The sequence below is a fragment of the Protopterus annectens genome, chromosome 3.part1, assembly GCF_019279795.1.
Source record: "Protopterus annectens isolate FY-2018-M chromosome 3.part1, PAN1.0, whole genome shotgun sequence".
Taxonomy (NCBI): domain Eukaryota; kingdom Metazoa; phylum Chordata; order Ceratodontiformes; family Protopteridae; genus Protopterus; species Protopterus annectens.
The window spans coordinates 428,221,406-428,248,875 of record NC_056732.1 but is presented as its reverse complement, the minus strand read 5'-3'; positions in this window follow the sequence as shown (position 1 = coordinate 428,248,875).

The following is a 27,470-nucleotide window of genomic DNA, read 5'->3' as shown; positions in this document are numbered from 1 at the left end:
TGCCAAAAAACAAATGATAAGAATGGCTGAAGACCTTATTACTTTAATTAGGGGAAGCCAGGCTTCACCCTCTAAGAGACCTAGAACTGATTTTCCTTCTGATTCTTCTGATCAGGATTCTGAAATTTCTGTTTCTTCTGATTACCAGGATTTGCCCTTATCTACCTATGAGGATTCTGATGCAGAGAATTCTATTCCCTCTACTTCTCCTCCAGAAGCTTTTGGTGAAACCTTGCACACTCTTAGGGAGCATTTCCGTTGGGAAAGCCAGGATTACTCTGACTCCAAAAAGAGGCTTAGGGAATTCTTACTCATCCCTCAACACAGGCCTTTAGCTATCCCTCCTGTCTTGGACATTGTAGATGATGCCTTCTTGAAGTCTAGCCTGGTGCCAGACACTTTACCTCCAGCTCCCAGGAAGCCTGACAGGTATTACAGAGTACCTGACTCTCACAAGTTCCTCTTCAAGAATCCTATTGCAGACCCAGAGACCATTTCCCAAGGACCTAAAGGCATTAAGGCTACTACTGCCAAAAACCGTACCCCCTCTGATAGAGATTTCAGGGCCTTGGACAGATGGGGTAAGAAGGTATACACTTCTGCTACTTTGGCCGTTAGGGCATTAAACACCGGTTTCATATGTTAAAGTATCAGCAGCATATTATGGGACTACTTAAACAGAAAATGATATTGATTCCTGTTGATTCCTGACTGTGCTGAAAATAAAGAATTACAGGATTTAATGCATTCTGCTGAACAAGTTGGTAAACATACTTTGCAATATGATTTTGACTCTTTACAAGCATCTTGCAGGGCTGCTGACACTGGGTCTATACTTAGAAAGCATGCTTGGCTTAAGGAGCAAAATTTGCCAGATCATGTTAAAGCTAAATTACTGGATGCTCCCTTTAACCAAGACCACCTGTTTGGCAACAAAACAGAATAATTCCTTAAAAAGATGGAGGAAAAAGCTAAATCTATGCAAACTGTTAAAGATTTCCTGCAAGTACAGCCTCCTAGATTTAGCAGGCATTGGCCTCCTAAGAACTGGTCCTTTCCTGTTTCTTCCAGGCCTTCTCAGTCCAAATCCAGGAACAGCGGACCACCTAGGCTACAGTCTCAAGGTACTCACAGGCCTAAGCAGTGTGGGGCTCCCACTTCCAAAGCTGGAATAGTAAGACACCCCCCCCTATGGAAAAATGTCACAATGACTTAACCTTAAACCTTCCAAGCCCTGCTCAACTGCCTGTTCCCTTAGGGGGAAAGATTGTCCTGCATGTAAAAAACTGGGAACTCATTACCCAGGACAAATGGGTTTTAAATATAGTTTTCCAAGGACAGAGATTCCACTTCCACACCTTACCAACCCCAAACTGTTGGCCAGACCTACCCGCAAATCAGTGGACAAAGGCTCAACAGCAATTCTCTGCACTTCCCTTTGGTTTATCTACTGTGCCCAGGGTATTCACAAAGTGTCTAGCTCCAGTCATTGCATTTTGCAGGCAAAATAATATTCAAATATACCCATACCTGGACGATTGTCTAATTCAGGCAGAAAACCAGGACATGCTACTAAAACATCTGGCATTTGTAAAGAAACTTCTAACCTCACTGGGGTACACCATAAATGAAAAGAGATCTCATCTAGTACCGTGCCAACAAATTGTATTCCTGGGAGCAAGCTTGAACACAACTTACCAAATGGCTTACCTCACGCCAGAGAAACAAGTTTATTTGACAACCTACTTCAAACTACTGGCCACAAAGACCCAGCTATCTGCTAGGAAACTCCTGCAAGCCCTGGGATTCATGGCCTCTTGAATTCTTCTAATTCCATATGCAAGACTGCATATGAGGAAACTACAATGGTATCTAAAAAGCCTATGGTGCCTCTTGCATTCTTCTAATTCCATATGCAAGACTGCATATGAGGAAACTACAATGGTATCTAAAAAGCCTATGGTGTCAACATTCTCAGGACCTGGAATCAATGATTCCTGTCATTCCTTGTATAAAAACAGAGTTCCTTTGGTGGGCAGAGGCCTGCTACCACAACAAGAGGCTCCCATTCACTCCACCCCCTGCCACCCAATCCCTAACAACAGACGCATCAGAGTATGCATGGGGGGCTCACTTGGCAGAGCAGTGCATTCATGGCAAATGGAACCAGAGTCAGATGCACCTGCATATCAATCAAAAAGAAATGTTAGCTGTACAGAATTCTCTGACAACCTTCAAGGAACACATTCTTCCAGGACAATTATCGGTAAAGACAGTCAACACCACTGTTATGTGGTACATAAACAAGCCGGGGGAACCCACTCATACCCTCTCTGAAGACTAGCCATGGCTCTGTGGAACACAGCCTTGAGCTACCAAGTACAACTACAAGCTCAATTCCTGCCAGGCAAGCTAAATTCACTGGCAGACAACCTAAGCAGAAATCTCATGGACTCACACGAGTGGAAACTGGAACCAAAGATATTCAACCTTTTGGGAAACAAATGGGGGAATCCGGAGATAGACCTGTTTGCCTCCCCTCAGAACTACCAATTGGACAAATTCTGCACAAGGACTTCCCACAGTCAAGCTTGGAAAGTGGATGCCCTGTCCTTCACCTGGGAAAGCCTCTCAGTTTCCCCCTCTGCCTCTCCTCTCGAAAGTTCTCTAAAGATCAAACAGGGCAAACCAAGGGCAATACTGATTGCACCAGATTGGCCACGCCAACACTGGTACCCGCTCTTGCACAGTATGTTACTGCTGGAACCATGTCACCTGCCTCAGATCCCTTCCCTGCTGTCCCAGCAGGAGGGCCAGATTCTGCACCCCCAGCTTCAAACCATGAACCTTGCAGCCTGGCTGATTACTTGAGCTTTCCAATAACATCCCTCAGTAAGCAGGTGCTAGATGTCATTCTAGAGGTAAGGAGGCCTAGTACTACAAAATCCTCTGCTGAAAAATGAAAATGATACTGTTTCTGGAGCCAGACTCAGGGGATGGGCACAACGGTGCCCAGCTTACCGCATATTCTTCAGTACTTAACAGAGATGCTCCACAAGGGCCTTTCCTTCTTGTCGATTAAAATTCATGACTCTGCCATTTCAGCTTATTATAATACTGAACCACCCCTCTACTCTTATCCCCTGCTACAGCAATTCCTCAGATGGGACAAAAATTTAAGACCACCCAGGAGAGTCCCTACTCCAGCCTAGCACCTTAACTTTGTATTGGAAAAGCTCACTCTACGTCCTTTTGAGCCAGCTGCAACTGCAGAGTTGAAATTCTTTTCTTGGAAAACAGCCTTCCTTCTAGCCATCACTTCAGCAAGAAGAGTGAATTACAGGCCCTCATGGCAGTGAGCCATTCATCATCTTCCATGCAGACAGGGTGTCCCTCAAGACCAATTCTTCCTTTATGACCAAGGTGGTGTCTAGTGTGGCCCTTAATCAGTCCATTCATTTGCCTACTTTTTTTCCAAATCCACAAAACAAAGGAGGATGAATACTGCACTCTTTGGACGTGCACAGGCAACTTAGATTTAAGTTGGACAGGACTAAGCCTCTCAGACAATCTGAACAGCTGCTAGTTGACTTTGCTGCAGGGGCAGAGGGGAAGGCCATTTCAAAGCAAACCATTTCTAAGTGGATAGCCCATTGCATTCATTTCTGCTATAAGCACCATGGAAAATCTACCCCACAGGGAATAAGATCACATTCCTCCAGGGCTGCATCTACCTCTACAGCTTTTCTCAGAGGTGTCCCTACCAGGGACATCCTAGAAGCTGCTATCTGTAGCTCTGTACATAGCTTCACCAAGCATTACCACATGCCTTTTCTTTCTAAATCCAGAACTGGTTTTGCCACTGCAGTTTTGCAGGGCTTAATAGCTGGTCCTAATGCTCTCTACCTTCCTCCTCCCTTCCTTAGCTTTGGGAATCAACCCAAATGTAATGACTGCAACAGTGAAACACAAAGAACATAGTACAGGTGTGTACACTTACCATAAATGTAGATGTTCGACTGTATTCACTGTTGCAGTCCTGGTCACCCTCCCTCCAGCCCCCTGACTTCTCTTGGCTATACTTTTTTTCTTGTTTAGTGTATTTCAGCTTTCTGGTGTATTTGCTTTTTGTTGGAGGTGTAACCTAACATATATTTGCTTTCCATTATGGGGGCACCTGACTTCTGGGATAAGAAAAACTGATGTAATGGTGTCGCTGCATGTTTTATACCCCTGACGATCTGACATGATGGAAGAAGAGGCATCATCCGACGCAGGAATCCAAGACTTTGATATTCAGGCCGGCTGAGGGCTTACCTGCAGATAGATAACCCAAATGTAATAACTGCAACAGTGAATACACTCAAACATCTACATTTATGGTAAGTGTACACAACTGTACTTTATTTTCCTTTAATTTTTGCATCGCATCGATGTTGAATGATCTAGGCAATCAGGGGAGTATGTTACAGGGAATATAAGAAATATAATTTGTTTAATGCTGTAATTACAATCAATTATATTTTTAAAGTTATTAAATATTTGATTAATGCCATAAGAAAAATGATCAAACGTCTTATTAAATAAACAAAATTCACGTAAAAGGCAATGAATTCTTATTTCATATTGTTCCTTACATTGATTTTCTATAGTTCTGACATCAGTTATATGAATCTCATGTATTGTTTTCCAGCCAGATATATAGGTACGTGTGATCCCATGTAATATTACATTAATTATAACAGATTTGGAATAAAGATCTTAGCTAGGGACTGCTATCCCATTACTGTTCCAAGCTCTAATGTGCCATTTATATGTGATCCTAGGTTTTAAAGGGAACCATAAAAATATAAGTAACATGGAATCAATTTTAATAGGTTTTTGGGAGGGGTTTGTATCAATGACTGTATATATAAAAAAATTAAGGTAAAATGATCATTTTAATTAAAGAGAACCTATCCTCCATTGTGAAGAACATTTTAATGCATCTTTTGATTAGTTCACTAATGGTGGTTATTAAATTATGACTTTAAATACATTTAGTGTATGTAATTTGATTGTTTAATTATATAATTGATTAATTACTTGTTTTTTGTATATATTGCAAGTGTTTTATGAGTTTTACTGTTTTACTCTGTAAAGGCTGTTGGCCGAGGCGCTAGAGAAAGGACTTGTTCAACGAAATAAATTTTTATTGGAAGGTAGAGCTGGGACTCACTGTTGGTCTTTGTTGTTTATATATATATATTTCTTGCCTTCTGTTGTTCAACTATGACAAGTGAGTCCATGTGCTCCTTTCCTAGAATATTTAGAGAGACTGGTATGGAAATATTTAATCGGAATGGAGAAAATACTAACCGCTCCAGTAATTTGCCTAATGACACTGGTACATCAACTGTAAAAAATGCAGCACCAGAAGCCATAGGAGATTCAGGCTTTGGCATCATAAAGAAATGGGAAAATTCAAGGAAAAGAACGACTGCAAATCCTTTTGCTATGGTAGGCAAAAAGAATACTATTTCTGATAATCCAGATGTACAGGACTTGTGTTCTAAACTTGAAAGATTGATTTTTAAAGAAACATCTACTTTCTACAATATTGGTAGCCTTGAAAGATATATTGAACTTGATATAACACCTAGAGGGTTGAGGTCTATTAAGAATCCATCTACACCATTTGACCTTACCAATGAAGTAGAAATTAAATTCCATGAACGATGGATAGCAGCTGCACTTCGGTGTAGTTTAGAATGGGTATCAATTCTGATCGAAAGAGACAACATGAAAAAAGACAAACTTGTAGTGGAAACTAAACAAGTTTGTGAACAGCTGGTAAATATTACATCGAACTCTACACTTGAGAATTTTCTTTCAGGTATCAATACTAAATTAAGCAATTATGAAAAATACCTAGTAGAAAGAAAAAAATCCAAATTAACAAGAGATATTCGAGACTACGAACACAAGAGGGCGTTCGTGTTTCCTAGCTTTCAGAGAAATAGGAGAAAGAGTGTCTCCTTTCAAAAAGGAAATCCGGCCTCAGGAAAAACATGCTAGTAAGAACTTCCTGTCTGGCGAGAGTGGGGCGTCTTCGTGGGAAGAAGATGATAGAGAAAACTTTCCTGAATTACCAGGTGCAGCAAACCCAGAAGCACTCCACAAAACCTACTCAGAATCGAATGGATATTATGCCAATACCAGGAAAAGGGGTTGGAACAACACAGAACGCCAGAGAGACTCGGGTGATGGACAACACAAGAAAGGTAGATGGACATAATTTACATAGTAATTATGTTGTTAACTTGTCGAGTTACAAACTAGACAAGATAGAACTATCTGTTCTAGAGAAGGGGTTAAAATTTGTACCCACTTGTATACCTAAAAAATATGAGGTTAAAACTGAATTATTTCAGCTATGTCGAAAAATGCATTTAAAGGAACATTTCTTTAGGTTAAATAAAACGACTGATTCTGATGTTAACTATGATACTTTATTTTCACCAGATAGTGAAATGGAAAGTGAAGAAAGTTTTTACTCATGTGTATCAGGTAGTGAAGAGGAAAATAATGCTTATGATTTATTAAGCACGCACATGCTTAAAGATAACAACTATTTTCTACCTCCATGTAAAAACTCTAACATATTACGATTTGAATTATTGTTAAATACAATGTTGGAAAAGGAAATAGAAGATTTTGTGAATAAAAAGCATGTTTACAACCTGACAAAATTGGAATGGGAAAAACTGGGAAAAACTGCAACAATTGAGTAGAAACCATAGACTGAGAACACTACTCAAGCCCGAACACTCTAACCCAAAGATTCCTGGAGTTCATAAACTCAAATGCCATGGAACAACTAGTCACCATCCCCACAAGAGGTGAAAACATACTTGATCTCATCATCACGAACATGGGATCAAAATGTTCAACACCGGAAGTATACCCCTCACTGGTGAGATCAGATCATAAACTAATCTCGCTGGAGGTCCTCATCCCGCCACCTGAAACAAAAAGACCACAGTGAAAAACTTCTCAAAGCCGATTTCACACTTCTAAAAACTAGTGTGGTCTCCTTTAAGGCCCCTGAGCCAGTGGTAAACATTACTCAAACCGCTGAATCACTTACAAATGCCTTCTACCAGCACCTACAGGACTGCATGGATCAGGCAATCCCAAACAAAACTAAGACTCTCTGTACCAAAGGCAAGCCAGTCTGGTGGACCCCAGCCATAAACAAGCTCTACAACAAAAGGAGGAAGCTACTACAAGATAGAGCAAAATCCTTGAAAGGTAAGACACCTTTGATCATTATAAGTAAAAACTAAGAGCTCTCATAAAATCATCCAAGGCAAATTTTGAGAGAAAAATCGCCAAGGACTCTAAAGACAATCATAAGGCCTTCTTTAGCTATGTTAGAAACCTAGGAGGAAACTCCCAGATATGCTCAGAATTAGTTCAAAATGATGTGAAAATTACTGAACCTACACACATTGCTAACATACTGGCTGACAGGTTCAGTGCAAACTTCTCCCCCCCAAAAGGAGAGATATCTATTCCAGAGGATTGTAGCCCCCAAACATCTCCAACGCCCAGGTGAGAACTGCCTCACTAAGGCAAAAACACAGCATCCATGGGACGGATGGTGTCCCGGCTGTGTGCTTCATGAACTCAACGAGGAATTAAACCCACAGTTAGGACAGCTGTTTAATCTTAGCCTCACCTCAGGATACATTACCCAAGGAGTGGCGACGGCGACTGTGGTCCCACTTCATAAGGGCGGTGCCTCCACAGACCCTGGAAATTACCGCCCATTAGCTTGACAAGCCTTATCTGCAAAGCCATGGAGAGGATCATAATGGAACTCATAAATAAAGACATAGGGAACTTGCAGACTTTGGATCCAACCCAGTTTGGCTTTGTCAAAGGCAGATCCTGCCTCTTAAACTTGGTTGACTTTTTCGAGACAGTCACCAAGGCCATTGATGAGGGAAAGGCAGTCCATACAGCCTACCTCGACCTGGCAAAGGCCTTCACACAATACCCCACTCAGGTATCATCGAAAACTCATCAGCTTGAATGTAAACCCATACATCACAAGATGGGTTGCAAACTGGCTAGCGACAGAACCCACAGGGTCAGAGTTGCTGGAGCCATGTCAGACTCAAAGCCTGTCACAAGTGGTGTCCCACAGGGCTCAGTCCTGGGTCCACTCTTGTTCGGCATCTACTTTTCTGAAGTACAAGCAAACACAGGAGGGTTATGGCTGACAAAGTTTGCAGATGACTGCAAACTGGGCCATAGTCGAAAACACATCTGACACAGATATCCTCCAGAAGGGCCTCACAGAAACGGATAACTGGTGCCAGAGCCATGGCCTGAAGTTAAACGCCAAAAATGCATAGTCATACCCTTCGGGAAAAACAAGGTTACCCCTAGCTACCATATAGGTGACAATCCACTGAGCACAGAAAAAGTCATCAGGGATCTGGGGACCCAAGTTGACAGTAGTCTTCGTTTGACACTCATGTTGCTAAAGTAGTTAGGAAAACCTTCTATATCGCCCACCTGATCATGAAGGGATTCACATCTAGATCAAGGGAGGTCATCGTCCCCTGTACTCATCACTCATTAGACCTATGATTGAGTACAATGCCCGCTCGAATGTATCTGACCAGACACCTGATGCAGCTTGAAAGGCCCCAAAAGTTCCTCACCAAAAGGATAAAGGGTCTCAAAAATATGTCTTATGCTGCCCGACTGAAAGAACTCCAGCTTTATTCAGTCTCATACCGCTTTGCTCAGAGGTGACCTGTGCCTGACATATAAGGCCATGTCAAACCCAGATTTGATGAATATGCTTCACCTCAAAAATCTAGATCCCTCAGAACCACAAGGGGGAGACTTAAACCTTGACACGGTTATAAATAGAACGTGCTGGAGGGACAGATTCATCACCCAGAGACTCCCTATGCTGTGGAACAAAATCCCGGTACATGTGAGGCAGAGCACCTCGCTGGCCTTGTTCAAGAGGAATCTTGACCAATGGATGGGAGATCAGATATACCCCAGGGATTACTTCAGTGTCACTGCTTGACAGAGGCACAGAAAAATGATAGGCATAGTTTTTATTCAAACTAAAGGGGTGGCAAAAGCCACATAACTATGGGCTAGGCTTATAAATGCCCTTGGGCAGATAGCCTAGTATGAACCTATGAACCTATAATATAGTTTTTAAACAAGCAGATAAAAGGGGAAAACTTGTGATACTAAATTCTTGTGACTATTATGGTATGTGCATGCAACACTTAGATAACAACACTGTATATTGCAAAACCAATATTAGTCATTTACGGAAGGCAGAAAAGGATTTTGAGATTTTACTACAGAAAGGTGTGAGATTACACTATCTGACTCAAATGGAGTGGATTACACTATCTGACTCAAAAATCGCCAAGGACTCTAAAGACAATCATAAGGCCTTCTTTAGCTATGTTAGAAACCTAGGAGGAAACTCCCAGATATGCTCAGAATTAGTTCAAAATGATGTGAAAATTACTGAACCTACACACATTGCTAACATACTGGCTGACAGGTTCAGTGCAAACTTCTCCCCTCCCCAAAAGGAGAGATATCTATTCCAGAGGATTGTAGCCCCCAAACATCTCCAACGCCCAGGTGAGAACTGCCCTCACTAAGGCAAAAACACAGCATCCATGGGACGGATGGTGTCCCGGCTGTGTGCTTCATGAACTCAACGAGGAATTAAACCCACAGTTAGGACAGCTGTTTAATCTTAGCCTCACCTCAGGATACGTACCCAAGGAGTGGCGACGACTGTGGTCCCACTGCATAGGGGCGGTGCCTCCACAGACCCTGGAAATTACCGCCCATTAGCTTGACAAGCCTTATCTGCAAAGCCATGGAGAGGATCATAATGGAACTCATAAATAAAGACATAGGGAACTTGCAGACTTTGGATCCAACCCAGTTTGGCTTTGTCAAAGGCAGATCCTGCCTCTTAAACTTGGTTGACTTTTTCGAGACAGTCACCAAGGCCATTGATGAGGAAAGGCAGTCCATACAGCCTACCTCGACCTGGCAAAGGCCTTCACACAATACCCCACTCAGGTATCATCGAAAAACTCATCAGCTTGAATGTAAACCCATACATCACAAGATGGGTTGCAAACTGGCTAGCGACAGAACCCACAGGGTCAGAGTTGCTGGAGCCATGTCAGACTCAAAGCCTGTCACAAGTGGTGTCCCACAGGGCTCAGTCCTGGGTCCACTCTTGTTCGGCATCTACTTTTCTGAAGTACAAGCAAACACAGGAGGGTTATGGCTGACAAAGTTTGCAGATGACTGCAAACTGCCATAGTCGAAACACATCTGACACAGATATCCTCCAGAAGGGCCTCACAGAAACGGATAACTGGTGCCAGAGCCATGGCCTGAAGTTAAACGCCAAAAATGCATAGTCATACCCTTCGGGAAAAACAAGGTTACCCCTAGCTACCATATAGGTGACAATCCACTGAGCACAGAAAAGTCATCAGGGATCTGGGGACCCAAGTTGACAGTAGTCTTCGCTTGACACTCATGTTGCTAAAGTAGTTAGGAAAACCTTCTATATCGCCCACCTGATCATGAAGGGATTCACATCTAGATCAAGGGAGGTCATCGCCCCTGTACTCATCACTCATTAGACCTATGATTGAGTACAATGCCCTGCTCGAATGTATCTGACCAGACACCTGATGCAGCTTGAAAGGCCCCAAAAGTTCCTCACCAAAAGGATAAAGGGTCTCAAAAATATGTCTTATGCTGCCCGACTGAAAGAACTCCAGCTTTATTCAGTCTCATACCGCTTGCTCAGAGGTGACCTGTGCCTGACATATAAGGCCATGTCAAACCCAGATTTGATGAATATGCTTCACCTCAAAAATCTAGATCCCTCAGAACCACAAGGGCGGAGACTTAAACCTTGACACGGTTATAAATAGAACGTGCTGGAGGGACAGATTCATCACCCAGAGACTCCCTATGCTGTGGAACAAAATCCCGGTACATGTGAGGCAGAGCACCTCGCTGGCCTTGTTCAAGAGGAATCTTGACCAATGGATGGGAGATCGCAGATATACCCCAGGGATTACTTCAGTGTCACTGCTTGACAGAGGCACAGAAAAATGATAGGCATAGTTTTTATTCAAACTAAAGGGGTGGCGAAAGCCACATAACTATGGGCTAGGCTTATAAATGCCCTTGGGCAGATAGCCTAGTATGAACCTATGAACCTATAATATAGTTTTTAAACAAGCAGATAAAAGGGGAAAACTTGTGATACTAAATTCTTGTGACTATTATGGTATGTGCATGCAACACTTAGATAACAACACTGTATATTGCAAAACCAATATTAGTCATTTACGGAAGGCAGAAAAGGATTTTGAGATTTTACTACAGAAAGGTGTGAGATTACACTATCTGACTCAAATGGATATAAACCGAAAAATAAATATTAAGAACAAAAAAATTGCAAAATTCTTTTGCCTACCCAAAATTCATAAAGACCTAAACCGACCACCTGGTCGGCCCATTGTGTCAGCTTTTGGCTATTTCACTTATAATCTTTGTATCATGTTACATGAAATATTGATAAAGAAAGTCTTGCTGCTACCTTCCTATATACAAGATTCATATGATTTTTTAGGAAAGATAAAAGATATCCACTGGTGTGAAAACATGTACTTTATTACGGTGGATGTAGTGAGTCTCTACACCAATATCTCACATATTTTGGGTCTAGAAGCTATAAAATTCTTTTTGAATGAGAGCCCTAAAACATATTATATTTTGGAATTGGTGGAATTTTGTTTAATGAATAATTTTTTTGAATTTAATGGCATCCTTTATAGACAAGTTACAGGTACTGCCATGGGAAAGCGCTATGCGCCAGCCTATGCTAACCTGTTCATGGGGCTATTTGAAAATGAACATCTTTATAGGTTGCCCTTTTTCAAAAAGAATGTTCTAAAGTATTTTAGATTTATTGATGACCTAATTTTCATCTGTCATGGTGATCGGGATGCATCAGATAATTTCATTGATGAATTAAATAGTAACAGATTTGGCATAAAATTTAGTGATATACAGCAGGGAAATCAGGTTAATTTTTTAGATATCTCGCTTAAGGGTAATAATGGCCTTCCCATATATACCAGCATTCATAGAAAATTTGATGAAATAAGCTGGAAAATGTGGGGAGATAGTTGTCACCCTCCCCATACACTGTCAGCTATCCCCTATGGTGAATTTCTCAGAATAAAAAGACTTAATTCTGATATTAATATGGCTTATAGTGAGGCATATAAAGTGGCCAAGATATTTAAAGTTAGAGGATATAACCCAGATAATGTAGAAAATAGCTTATATAGAGCTTTTAAACATAGTAAAGGCACTACTAGACAGAATAATTATGAAGGCAGTAACAAATATAACACTGACCAGGAGAGAATGTTTTTTGTTACAAAGTACACAAATTTTTCTACAATTAGTAACAAAATGATCATGGAATATTGGAATTTCATTAAGAAAGATGTAGCATCATTAAAAAATATAAAATTAATGACATCATACAAAAAAGGTAAAAGCATACAGGATTTTTTGGTACATAGCATTTATAAAAAGCCCTGTACTAGTGGATTAAATATTGTGCAAAATTTGGGAACATTCCCTTGTGGAAAGTGCTCTATATGCAAATATGTTGTGAATGAGGTGAATAAAATAAATGGTAAAATATTCACTACAAAAGCTAAATATACATGTATGAGCAAGGGTGTTGTTTATGTTATATTTTGTGATTGCAATAAATATTATATTGGGGAAACAAAAAGAATGTTAGCAGATAGGATTAAAGAACATATTAGAGATGTTAAAAATAATAAAATTACTAGTCCCATTGCTGAACATTTTAATTCTGTACATCATGGAAATATTGAAAATATAAAAGTGTCTATTTTGGAACATGTTCCATTATATTTTAATGATGTAGATAGGCAAAAAAATATGTTAAGACAAAAGGAATGCATTCTGATTATGAAATTTGGGACTTTGCAACCGTATGGAATGAATAGAGAATGCAACTGGCAATGTCTTGTTTAAGACTATGACTTTAAATACATTTAGTGTATGTAATTTGGTTGTTTAATTATATAATTGATTAATTACTTGTTTTTTGTATATATTGCAAGTGTTTTATGAGTTTTACTGTTTTACTCTGTAAAGGCTGTTGGCCGAGGCGCTAGAGAAAGGACTTGTTCAACGAAATAAATTTTTATTGGAAGGTAGAGCTGGGACTCACTGTTGGTCTTTGTTGTTTATATATATATATATTTCTTGCCTTCTGTTGTTCAACTATTAAATTATTGTAGTTTAGTTTAACAGACTCTTTCCATGTACTCTTTATACTGACACCCAAATATTGTAATACATCATTCTCCCCATGAAACAGGCTATTCTATCTTAGGTTTTTGTTGATCTTTTTGTTAATAAGTAATGTTTTTGATTTATTATGATTAAATTTAAACCCTGAAATTCTTTCAAACTTGCTTAATGTATTTATAACATCATGCAAAGAACCATCAATATCACCCAACATTAACAACATATCATCAGCAAATAATTGTATCTTAGGACAATAGTCCTTATTAATTTGGAAACATTTTATATTTTGGTTGTTTCTGATATATGTAGCAAAAGGTTCGATTGAAAGAGCTAACAATAACGGTCAGAAAGGACAACCTTGTCTAGTTCCCTTGAGGATTTCTAGTGTGACGATAGACATGGTCCAATTTTCACATAAGCTTGTGCCCCACTATAAATTTTCACTAAAAAGTTGACAAAATCTGAGGAGAATTAAAAAACAATCAGAATTCTTTATAGATAAGACCAACTAATAGAATCAAAAGCCTTTCTATGTCTAGGCTGATAATAGTCGTTTTTTGTATTTGCATGCTATCCCTATTAATGATAGTAATTTAATAATGTTATCTTCCACTTTCTATGAAGAATAAACCCTGTCTGATCATTATGTATTAGATTAGGTAATATTTTCTTTATCCTATTAGCCAATATTGTCATGAAAATTTTATAATCAGTGTTTAGTAATGAAATTGGCCTATATGAATCACAAGATTTGGGGTCCTTACCTTGTTTTAATATGAGGGAGATAATTGAGTATTTCCACGATGGGGGTGTTATACAATTTTCCTTAACCACAGTAAAGGCACTCATCATTTTCTTTATTATATATTCAGGAAAAATCTTATATAGTTCATGAATTATTCCATCCAGTCCTGGAGCTTTATTATCTTTAAAATGTTTTATTTGCTCTTTCACTTCTGTTAGTATTATTTGTTTATTTAATATGTTATTTTGTTGTATTGACACCTTAGTAGTTATATTTCCTTGAATAAAAGTATTTATTACATTATCTGTCTCCAAAAGTGGTCTGTTATTATGTATATATTTATAATACTTTTTGAACACTTCTAATATGCCCGTAAAGTTAGATGTACTCTTAACTGAACCATCACTTTTATATTTAATCTCATTAATTAGATATTGATTGTTAATTGTTTGGGATCTTACTGCTATTTTATGTAGATATTTGGGATTTACAGCATAAGATTGTAATTTCATTTTTTCCAGGTTTATGGCTACCTTATGATTCAGAACAAGTATTTTTCATTTAACTTAGTAATTTCATTATGTGCTACTTTGTTATTTGGTTTTGTGTCAATTTTTATCTTCTGCATTTTTTGTAAGTCTAAATATTCTTTGCCCCACTCTCTCCTTTTTTTAAGGTACCAAGTTTTTATTCTACCATGTATATAAACTTTAAAGGTGTCCCATAGTATAGTATCAGTCACTTCACCATTATCATTTGTTTCCATAAACATGTCTATTTCTTTCATTATCCATTCCCTAAAGTCATTTAACTTAGTTATGTAAGCAGGAATTCTCTGTAGAAATCTTAAATCATCTGTATGTGTAGTTAATGTAAAGTTTATAGCATTATGGTCCGAAAGTGGACAAGTCATTATAGATACGTCACTTATTTTAGCATATATATTATATGATACAAAGACCTTATCAATGTTTATTTGTGTATCAAACCGATATGAATAGTGAGTACAGAATAAGGAATAATGTTGTCTTAAACCATATATATCTTTAAGGTTCATCTGGTTAGTTGTTGTTGTGTCTTTTGGCTTTTCCCGGTTAGGGGTCGTCACAGTGGAACTCCGGTCCGCTAATGATTGACAGTGGATTTTTACATGCCGAGTTGCCAGCCCTGATGCACAACCTTCAACGAAGGTACGCCCATTCACGCATGTCTCCACACAGAAGACGCTTTAGCTGAGAATCGAACAGGACAACGTCTTACTGTGAGGCGACAACGCTACCGCAGCACCACCACCGCAGTAAGGTTCATCTGGTTAGTAATGTCATTTAATTTCTTGGTTTGAGATGTTTGTTTTGTTTTACTAGTTTTATAAGTATCATTGCCTGATAATAGGCAGTTAAAATCACCTGTTGCTATAATTTCCCCGTTTGCTTTTAAAGTAATTAAGTCCAGATATTTGTCAACATATTTAGTACTTAGTCCTGGTATCCAGTATGCATTAATCAAAGTATAATACTTCCTATTGATTTCCAAAATAACCATGCTTAGCATCTCATCTTTATCTGAAATTGTATCTATAATTCTTGGCATAGTATAAGTATTTTTCCATAGAGTAAGAGTGCCCCTTCTGTTAGCATTACAACATGAACTGGCCAGAATGGTATAGCCATCAAATGAGTATTTTTGTAGATCATTTTTTTAGTAGATGGGTTTCCTGTAAAAATCTGGGCTTTATGCATTTTGATATATTTAAGCAAACCAGTTCTTTTGACATCATTGTTCAAACTATTAATATTTAATGATACATTTATAAGCCATTGACTATAATGTATATGTTATTACTAACTGAAAGGCCTTTCTTCTGTGTTGACTTGAAATCTACTGAAAACTTACTTATGAATGCATAACATGTATTAAGCACTGCTTTCATAAACCAAAAACTATTTACAAATACACACATGAAACATAAAGTTTCCGGTTTAGTTAAAAACTTAACTAAACCATCCATCCACCACTTCTCCAATACTTAACAACACAAATTATCCATCTCTACTTAGAATATAGTATAAAAACAAAAAAGCAAAGCATTATGAAAGCAACTAAAGAAATCTGAATCAATGAAATATACATTAGAATGAGTGTCCAATATATCTGAAGCTATATGAATATGTCACATATGATAATAGCACCTCTAATACATAGATATGGTAGAAGTACACATCAGAACAAAGTATGTATAAACATTAGAAGCTGACTGTTAAGAAGATTTTCATTATTTCCAAGACTTTTCAAGAAAGATTAGATAATTTAACCATTGTGTCAGTCATCTAACATTTTTCATATAAAGATATGTTGAATATATATATATATATATATATATATATATATACATAAAACACTTATTACAACATAACTACTATATTTTGCAATTATACACATGTTACTATGTATTAATATCTATGCTGACGTCTTTCATCAGGAAGGGGGGGAGAAAGAGAGAAAGAAAAAAAAAGGGCCTCACAACCGTCTGTTTAGTTACTAAAGGTTTAGTTATATAACATAAGTCTGATGTTAATATGCATAATGAGTTTTCTAATTCAGCTCCTAGTTCACTTGATGTCATTTAGTTACTAATAATGTCATTGAATCTGCAGAATGTATGCATCTATAAGAGAACATAGGCATTTTCAAAGGAGTTAAACACTTTTATCAGAACTAATTATTTACCATTTAAAATATCTAGTGAAGGAGAACAGAATTTAAAGAGAACAGAATTCTAAGTACAACCATTTAACAAGTTCAAAAGGTCTAGTGATGTCATCACTGTTGTTTCCTCAAGGTGCAACTTCATAAACTTGTGAAAAAGTATCTAAATAGGCTCATGCATAACAAAAGTTGTCTCTAGTGAAGAAAATATCGGCAGGAAATTCAGATATTTAAGCTTTTAGAGTTTACAGAAAGCAAAAACAGCTATTTAGAATTAGCAACAACTGTCTATAATCAGAAATCATATTATAACATTTCAATCATTTACCCACCAGTTAACCAGGCCAGAGAGAGAGACGGGGAAAAAAGGAACCTAGTATATATATATATATATATATATATATATATATATATTTGGGTCTAGGACTGTTCACTGAAAGCACATTTCACTGAAAGTCAAATGACTGCACAAATCACTGAAAGCTCAATTCACTGAAAACTCAATTCACTGAAACACATTTCACTGAAAGTTATATATGGCCTTTTCCCCACTGTTGTGTGACCCTGGAGTTAGTATATATAGTAAGGGGGAGTGTGGAGGGCACCACCCCCACATCGGGAAGTGTGGGGGCATAGCCCCCCACATATTTTGGATACAATTACCTCTGTACCATCATGCACCAACTTCAAAACTTTATTAAAAGCGCACCTAAAAACATGCTGGCTATGCCCTTGCAACTCCCACTCTAATATCATCCACCCCATCCAACTACTACCTTTCTTTCCACTCCACTAAGTACCTTGATTATAGCAAGCTCAGATGCTCATAAACCTAGTACTTATTATACAGCAGGAACTTCTCATTGTTACATTTGTTAATGCCTGTTATGTACTTCACAGATAAAGATTCTAGTTGTCTACTGATGTACTATGTTCTTCATCTGTAAATATGTTGTAAGTAATTTCTATGTTAAATTGTTAATCGCTATGTAATCCAATGTAACTACTGTCTGTTTATTTTACTGTGGAGCTTTTCTCCCCGGGCCTCCGCTGAAAATGGACCCACGTCCAGTCGGACACTCCCGGTCAACAAATTTAAATAAATAAATAAATAAAATATATATTAAGTTCAGAAAAGAATAATTTATTGGAATTGCAAGTATCCATGTATATAGTTAAATATTATTTTTTGACTTGCAGTAACAGGTGTGAGGGTTTCAAGGTATCTGTCAATACCTCCTTCTTCATCAAAAAAGGACGCAGAAGAAATGAAGAGCTTGATGGCACTGTTTGCAGATCTGCTTGATTGCATTGAGTTTGGGTTATGCTAGGATGCAGTGAAAGCAGCTGCATGAGGGCAGAGGTAACATGAGTGGTGACATTAGGGAGCAGGAAGGTATTACAGGTGAGCAGTTCAACAAAGGTATTCATTTGACCTGTGAAGGAGAGCAGTGGGAGGGATGGCTGGTATGTCTGGATGCAGGGGAGAGCTGAGGGATTAGTTTGGGGTTGGTGAGAGCGAGGAGCTGTGGCACAAGTTTTGAGGTCCATACCTCACAGGTTTAATTTGGAGGATTTGAAATTGTGGGTGGGGTGGGGTGTTGGCATAATGGGTAGGGTCTTTACCTTACACGCTGGACTTTCAACACCAGCCAATGTTCCTGGCCAGCTTGTAGGTTTAATCATGTGTGTTCAGGATGCGAGGGCAATCATGCAGCAATGAAATGTTAGCAGAAAGATGGAAGTCATGGGTAGTCAACTGCTCCTGGGCAAGATGGGTTTAGGCAGACAGTGGGTGGATAACAGCAGACCATCAGGGGCAGGTGTATTTTTTGAGACCAGAGTGGAGCTATGTTGTTTTGAGTTCAAGTGTGGATGCAAGGTTTCCCATTCACCTCTTAATGCAGTGCTGGTGGAAGCCCTTTTGGGCAGCTTCGCCAACATCCAGGCAAAACAGGTGTTTCATTAAATCAGGAGCCAGGGAGAGTGGGGTACCTACCCACATTAAGGGATGTCTGCAGGTTGGGTAAAGGGGTGGTGGCAGGCAGGGAGTTAGTCCCTTTTCAAGTGCCACCTTTTGCTAGTTTTCACATTTCCCCATTGAGTTTAGTTCCCAAGATGAAGCCAAGGGATCTCCGGCTGATTCATCATTTGCCTTATGTGGGACAGGATTCAGTGAATAATTCATGGGCACTGGAATCATACAGCAAGGAGAAGGGGTGCCCCCCCACACACTTTTGCACCCTATGACTCTAAGTACGTCCTGGCTTGCTAGCAAGTAGCAAGCATTAAAAAATAAGTGAAATGCCAGTTTCCTTTCTTTTATTTAAAATCAGATATTAGGATCCAATAGTTCTCACTGTTGTGCTCTGCCTCTGCTGTTGCTTGGCTTCCTCGACGTCTTCCACTTGTGCAGGGGGGGTTCAACTTCAGATTGGGGACTGGGCTGTATGTACTGCAAGCACCACTAAGCAGGTGCATTGGTCTGTCTCCCCCCTGCCTGACTGACTTAATAGTTCAGTCTGGTCAGGGTTCAGCAGCAGGTCACACTGTGTAAAACATTACAGTTAAACCAGACTGTTGTGTTTGACCTAAGTTACCAAGCTTTTTCCTCAAAATCCAACTGAGAGAGTGATTGAAGTTTATTGTTTGAAAACAGTTTGACTGACAAGAATTGCTGTCTGAGTCTGTCCATTGCTATCAATGCAGTGGTGGTGGTGGTGGTGGTACGTATGTTAAATATATTACTGTCATCTTGCAAACAGTTGCAGCCTCTGTAGCCAGTGACCCAGTCAGTATTATTTGTTTTATCTATTTTGTTTGGTAACGGGTCGAGAATGAGAAAGGCACTGGGTGAGAGTCTTGGGTCCATACCTGTCAACTTCGTAGAGCAAGAAATCTGGACAAAGCCATAAATAAAAGTGGGACAAAAGCCCAAAAATAGGGACAATTTATATATATTGCTCTTACAAACTCTGAAAGGTGATGGAATAACAGGTTTTGCATCTGCATGAATTTTCCGTAGGATATGAAGTGTGAACATTCAAATAGCTGTCATCATTTTCAAACTTCAACCTTTAATAATTTCCCATTAACTTGCCAGAAAACCACAACTTTATGAAAAATGGACCAAAAATATGAGGGCAAAATCTTGACATTCTGCGAAAATCTGTACAGTTGAGAGGCATGCTTAGGTTTAAGGCAATGAAGAGGTTGTTGGGGAAAGTTTTTCATTTTAGTGCTTGTGCATACATAGACAAAGAAGTACTGAAGGGGTCATTGGAGTAAATGTTTCATTTTAGTGCTTGTGCATACATGGACAGACTACTGAGAGGGTTGTTAGGGGAAATAGATTTATGCTGAACCCTTTTCTATTTGGAATCTATTTCTCAGAGGTCTAGCCAAAAGGAAAATGGCCTGTGAGAATATGGGTATAACATGGCAGCCTGGTAAATGCCCTATGGCCATTAGCATAGCGACCTCCCACAAGTCTATGAACCCTTGAGCTGATAACTTTGTTTGGCTATTAATGGTTCTTGGTTTGGGGCCCTTTCTGTAAGAATCCAGTGTGTGAAAACAGTAGTATATGTTAGTAGTTATGAAATCTTTTTCTGTGTTGTGCACTTTTCTCTGTATTTTGTTAAACATTTCAGGGATAGTGAACTTATTTCAAAGGAATTCAATCCATCCAAGTTGGAAACTTCTGGTAGAAGCCTTATTGTGCTTGTACCTGATTGCCCGAGGGATTAACTGTGTAAAAGTATTTTATCTTGCTCTGATAAGACTTGCATTTGTGCATTGTGCAAAGTCAGTTCCCGTGCCTTGTGTTTGTGCGTGAGTGTGTGTGTGTGTGTGTGTGTGTGTGTGTGTGTGTGTGTGTGTGTGTGTGTGTGTATATATATATATATATATATATATATATATATATATATATGTGTGTGTGTGTGTGCGTGTGTGTGTGGGTCTACCTGATAACACCGACACGCCAAAACACTTGACAACAAAATAACCGGCACGACAAAACCGAAAGAAACCTAAAGTTCAAAAACACGAAACTTCACATGCCCAACAAACCACAATCCCGACAATCAACAAAACAAATACCTTTCCCGAAAAACACACACACAGCACAAGCACACCAAAAACCTTACAAACCTACACTAAATCTTACATACACAACTATCTATGCACTAACCTTAATCCAAACCCTAACCCTAAGGTCCGTCACTATCGCACACTTGCCTTACCCGCACCCTAACCCTAACTCACTTAATCTGCCCCTAACCCTCAAGTCTGTCACTATCGCACACTTACCTTACCCCCACCCTAACCCTAACTCACTTAACCCGTCCCTAAACCTAAAGTCCGTCACTATCACACACTTACCTTACCCACACCCTGACCCTAACATCCATCCCTATCACACACTTACCTTAACATGTCGGTGTTCTCAGCGTTAGGATTTTCAACTTTCGATCATCTCCGTTATCGATCTTCCGGTGTCAGTGTTCTCGTTGTCGGCATTGTGGACTTTCAGCGTTTTTCAGGTAGGCCTATATATACATATATATATATATATATATATATATATATATATAAATATATATATATATATATATATATTTATATATATGTGCCCCTCTTGCCCTCCACCCCCCCCCCCAATCTTCAACAGCTTCCGGCACCTATGGAATGATTTCATCTGTAGATCTGATGCACAGGTTCAATATGCTTCTTTGGAGGATGAGATGTGTGTAATCCAGAAATTTCAGCACCCTTGGTTGGTGATACTTGGGATTGAGGTAACTTTCTGCCTCATTCTAATGAAGGACTTAGATTGGCCATTATGTGGTATGTGCCTGTATGAATATTATTACTTTGATAAGGCAATGCCTATGGGCAATGTCTATGTGGTAAGTGATGGCTTGCACCACCTTTGAAACATCAGTTCAACTCTACAGTGGATTTGGCAGACCAAGGTGTTGAGTCAAAAGGCGGTCGTTAGCTAGGTCATTTTTTTATTAATCGGCAAGGGAGAGAAAGAGGCTGAAGCAGATAAAGGGTTTTCCAAGATTTGTGTATGGAATTGGGAGTATAGTTAGTGCATGACAAGGTAGAAGGGCCCATTCTGGTATTGAATTTTTTGGGCTTGATGCTAGGTATAGGGAAGCAGTTATTTTGTTTGCCAGTTGATAAGTTAGTTAAGCTATGGGCCAAGACTGTCGCAGATGAGTGAAGGATAAAGGTGAGGATTGGGGAGACGATGGAGTTGCTGGGGTTGATGAATTCTGCATGCAGGGCATAAGTCTTGATAGATCCTTTTATCGGTCATTGACAAACTTTTTTAAAGGTGGTAAGAGTAAGCACCGTCGGGTTTGAATGTCATGGATAGTGAAGGACGATTTGTCACTTTGTGCAGTATTTTTAAAAAATTTTAATGAGTTGTCACATTAGGGTAATTGAAGCATTTAGTCAATGACCTTATGGTGGGATAAGAGAGTCTGCAAGGGCAGGCTGTTAGGCAGAGTAAGAGGGTTTCAAATGAATACTCCCCTCCCCTTTCCTCCCGGCAAGTGAACATTCAGAAGTGAGCAGTGCCACACTGCTTTTTAGATTGGTGGAATGTTCAGAGTGAGCAGAACGACTTTATGCTGCTATGTGATATGGAAGGCAAGCAGATTTATGCAGCCAACAGTTATTTGTTGCTGAACGGATCTTTGCTATGTCATGTTGTTATGTATGTTGATGTATTGTTGGAGTTGTAATAATAAATGGTCACTATGCAGTGTTGGTGTGTTTATTGAAAAAGGTGTCTTGGGACAAACCATCTATTCTGATCTTTGAACTGTATTGCACTTTTTATATTTTACAATTCTGTGACTTTTTATGCAGAAAAAGTAATATGCACATTTTTATGCATATTATTAAAGTGCTCATAAAGTTGTAGGCAAACATTTCTGTGAAACATGTTTTTTATGGGTAATGTTATAAGTCAGACCATCTTCATTGCCTTTATTATCCTTCCTAATTAGTCTGAAATATCTAGCTTTTGGTATTGACGTTTTCTCTCCCTACAAAATCCTCCTGCACTGGAGCTCATCAGCATTTGCATCAGGTGTTGCATTTCTGTATAGATATGCCCTACCTGCTGTCACTCCTATACAGATGTGCTAGGAACCAAGTTCATTACCTAGTTTTACATGAGCGGCATATAATTCGAGTTTGCAAATATGCAGCCATTTGTGCATCTCTTGGATAATGATATTAGTGCAGCTTATCTAACAGCTCATGTCTCTTCTCAGTTAGATCGTACAGTTTCATTTTTTTTCCGTGCCGCTGTTCACCAACAGTATGCCATTTTTTTATTAATGTTATGCCCAAGATATGCTTTGCTTAATATGATACTGACAGGTTTCAGTGCTAACCACATTTATGGCATGTATCTCACTGAACATGTCTTTCCTTTGAATATTTGATGCATACTATGATTACACAATGTATTTGATTTAGATAGCAGAAATAAGATATTTCTATTTGTTTAACATTTTAAAGTTACATTTGCTGAAATGAAGCAAATTGATTGTTTTTCATTCACAACTAGTATGTTTAATTAACTACTTTAATTAGAAGTGTGGTAAGTGCTTGACAGACCACGTTTGCTGGGATGTGGCTACTGAATTCATAATCATAGCCCATAGAGTTGATGTTTTTTCTTATTACCCTCACATTTCACTAAATCTGTAAAAATCTACTTTTGTTGATGCATGTAGTATGACGCATTTAGTGCAATAAGTGCCTGTTGCCTTCAGAAGTTAGAGTCACTATAAGTCACCTTTGAAGCACTGACTTTATGGGTTTTTTCTTTCTTTTTTCTGTAGTGGGCATTGACATGAGCTCCATGTGAAAAAAATACTGTTGGGAGACATAGTCATTATAATTTTGCAGGATTCACATTGTTGGGCTCAGATGGTATGCAGTTCAGTAACTGCTTTTTGTATTAGTGAGTGATTACAGTGACTGATGTGTTATGAATATAATTACAATTTATTATTAACTTAATATTGTCGGCACCATTAATTAGTGTGAGTCATGTTAACTGAACAATTAGATAAATTGTTTGGAGTCAGTCCAGAAGACAGAATTTCTGTTTTGTGATGTGAAGCTTCTGGGTGTTGAGTGGCATAAAAGAACGTAACAAATTGTTCTGGCTCTGGTATTAGGCACTTTTGTTGGCTTGTTTTCCTTATAGAAGGTAGTCAGAGTTTTACATCTCCTCCTAAAATGTATGAAAATCACAGAAACTACTTTGATTTTGCAGGCAGCAAGACTCCGTCTATGGCTTATTTCAGATTTCAGTAGTATTATGCAAGTAACTTAGCATAAATCTTATATTTTCTTTCAGCTTTATGAACTGCTTTAAACCCTTCTTAGATAAAAACAGCTTTGCCACTATACCCTAGAAAACACAGAAATACAGCTCATATCTTCAGAGATAATCTGTTAGCTGTGTTTGAATTCTGTCATTTTTTTCTGATACTTCTGCTCATAAAGAAGGCAGTAAGACCATTTCATATATCATCTAGCTTTCTGCTGTCAAAAAAAAGGCACCTTGCATTTGATGTCATCACACATCTATTCTAGTCAGATTGGACAGTGGAACAATTTCCAAAACAATTTATGGTTGGTGTAAGGTACCACTCTGAATTTGAAAGCTCAGTTGTAACATAGACAGTTCAGAAATTCAGCTTCTGCGGTGCCTGTTTTCAGACTCTTCACACATGCATATAAGAAATAAGTTCAAAAAACAGAAAGCCAAACAGGGCAGCTAAAATCCCTACTGAAGTTGCAGAATGCTTATTCAAGCCAAAAAATCGAACCAGGAGTAGTCCAAATGCAAAACAGGGCAGCTAAAATCCTCCCTGAAGTAGCAGAATGCTTATTCAAGCCAAAAAATTGATCCAAAAGTAGTCCAAGTGCAAAACACAGCTTTATTAAATCCACATAAAACAGATAAGCGCTTTCGTCCCAGAACACTAGAACTTCATCAGATACAATAAAATTGTAAAGTCCCCCTTATAAAGACATGTGGAAGGCATCATAATCATGAAATGAAAGAAGACACACCCCCTTATAGACATAACATAAAAATGCAGTAAAACAGTTGTATGTAATAAATATGCTATATGAAATAGTTTGTTCACTATTAAAACAGAATATGTATTCTGCTACTTCAGGGAGGATTTTAACTGCCCTGTTTTGCATTTGGACTACTCCTGGATCGATTTTTTGGCTTGAATAAGCTTCCCTGTTTGGCTTTCTGTTTTTTGATCTAGGTTTTCTTTGTATTTTTTGTTTTTCCACATAAGAAATGACTCATGTCTTTGTAGGAGGTGCTGCGCCTACTTCTCTTTCCTTAATTAGTGAAAATGCTGCTCCAAATCCTGCAGGCAACAAATGGTGGAGACTGACTGAAATGTAAGTTGCATTCCATACATTGACCATATAAAGATGTATGGCCTGGGATACACAATGGTAGGGTGTCTGCACAGTCAGAGGTGTGAAAGATGCTACTTTATCCTGTGACAGGTAACACTGGGGTTCTACGGACACCTTGTTCTTCTCCTCCTCATTATTCGCTGTTGCTCAAAGACAGATACATTTTGCTACATGATTTTTTTCAAATGTTCTACATTTGTTTTTTCTCCTCTTACCTTTTCTTTCTGTTCATCCTAACCATTAGTTTCCACCTGTTGGATCCACCTATCTGCTCCAGTCTTTGGATATTCCCAAGTGGGAATGAGGGCAGGCCTCTGGGGCTGTCTTACAGGCAGTCTCAGTGGTGGTCTGTGCAATCATTGGCATGAGAATATATTTAATATGAGAAACAACTCCTCCCATGAGAAGAAACAAGTACCCTGCATCACTATGGCAACTGCAATGACCTCTTCACATGTATGCTCCAATGCACCTGTGATGAGGGCTACTGTATTTGTGGCTTGTCAGATGAACTCCACCCCTGATCTGTGCTTTGCATTGTTTCTCCTCCTCTGAGGGACTGTGGAAATGAAAGATCATGGGTACCCCCTCCATCCATAGGTATACCCATCCTCCCCCATACCATCCTCAATAGGTGCCCTGAGACCTTAATTCAACTTGCATCACCTGTGCTAGAGTAACAGCTATATCTGTCTGTGACCATGAAACCGGCTATCCTGTAGTTCCTTACTAGAGTGCAAGAGTTGATAGTGCAAGCCCTGGCACAACTAAAGGATAGGTTGTGATTCATACAGACAAAAACAGAGACATTTGAAACTGCTTGTTAAACCTTTTCCCCCTGCCACTTGCATATATTGATGAAGACTACAGAGACTTCAAACAAATACTTCACTCTTAGTTTTAATATATATATTCTCTTCATTTGTGCTTTCAGTTTCAAGGATTGCTTTTACAATTGCTGAAATTTCAGTAGGCATTTGCACCCTGCTTGTATCCTGTGTGCTCATAAGTTCGTAGGTTGGTACTAGGCTATCAGCCCTAGGGCCTATATAAGCCTAGCCATAACAATTCCCTGGCTATTTCTTCCCACACTATTTACATCCCTGTCACCAGTCTTGCTGTTGTCATCCTGTTCTCTGACACCACTTCACAATCTATATCCACTTGTCTATGTAATAGAAATGTCAATGTAGATCTATCAAGCAGTGCATATGTGGGGTTCTTTCATATCTGCCAATGTTTGTCCAATGGTGCCCATTCTGTGCTTCCATTCTAGGCCCTGGTCCCTGTACAGCACAATCTGTTCCTGGACTGCCAGGTACCATATCCATTTCACAGTCCATCATTCCATTCCTCTCAACCTGTAAACTCAAGAAATCTGGGCAAAGCAAACATAATGGGAGGATAAATGGTTGAGATCAGTGACAGATTTAAAATTTTGTTTTTATAAAATTATAAAGTTTCTAGAATAATGTGTTTTGCTTCAGCATAAATTTTCTGATTGATACAAAGTCTGAAACAGGTGCATGTCATTATTTAGTGACTTTATTCCTTAATGAGTTGAGAGAAAAACACAAATTGTATGAAGAGCAGACCAAAAATATGGGTGAAAATCAAGACATTCTGTGAAAATCTGGACAGCTGAGAGGTGTGCAACCTTCAGTTCTGCATTGGGAGGTTGAGTCTTCTCTTAAGTAAATAGTGTGGGAAGAAATAGCTAGGGAATTGTTATGGCTAGGCTTGTATAGGCCCTAGGGCCGATAGCCTAGTACCAACCTATGAACCTATTAAGTTCTGTCCTTTGTATACTGAGTTCCTTAGACTGCTGCTTTGGCTAATGCTGGACCTTGTATCACTCTAATTCATTAACATAATGTGCTGTAGAACTGCATTTTGGGGCAGTTTTACAGCATTGCACATCTGAACAGCACTGCCAGTACTGAATATATTTCTTCCCTTTAGTGCAGCTTCTGTGACTGTAAGATCTGGTTTATGTTTCCTCTTTCTCATTGCTCTAGCTAAACTTGAACAAGCTCAAGAGGGCGCCTGTGTCCCGGGGGATGTCGTACCCAGTTCT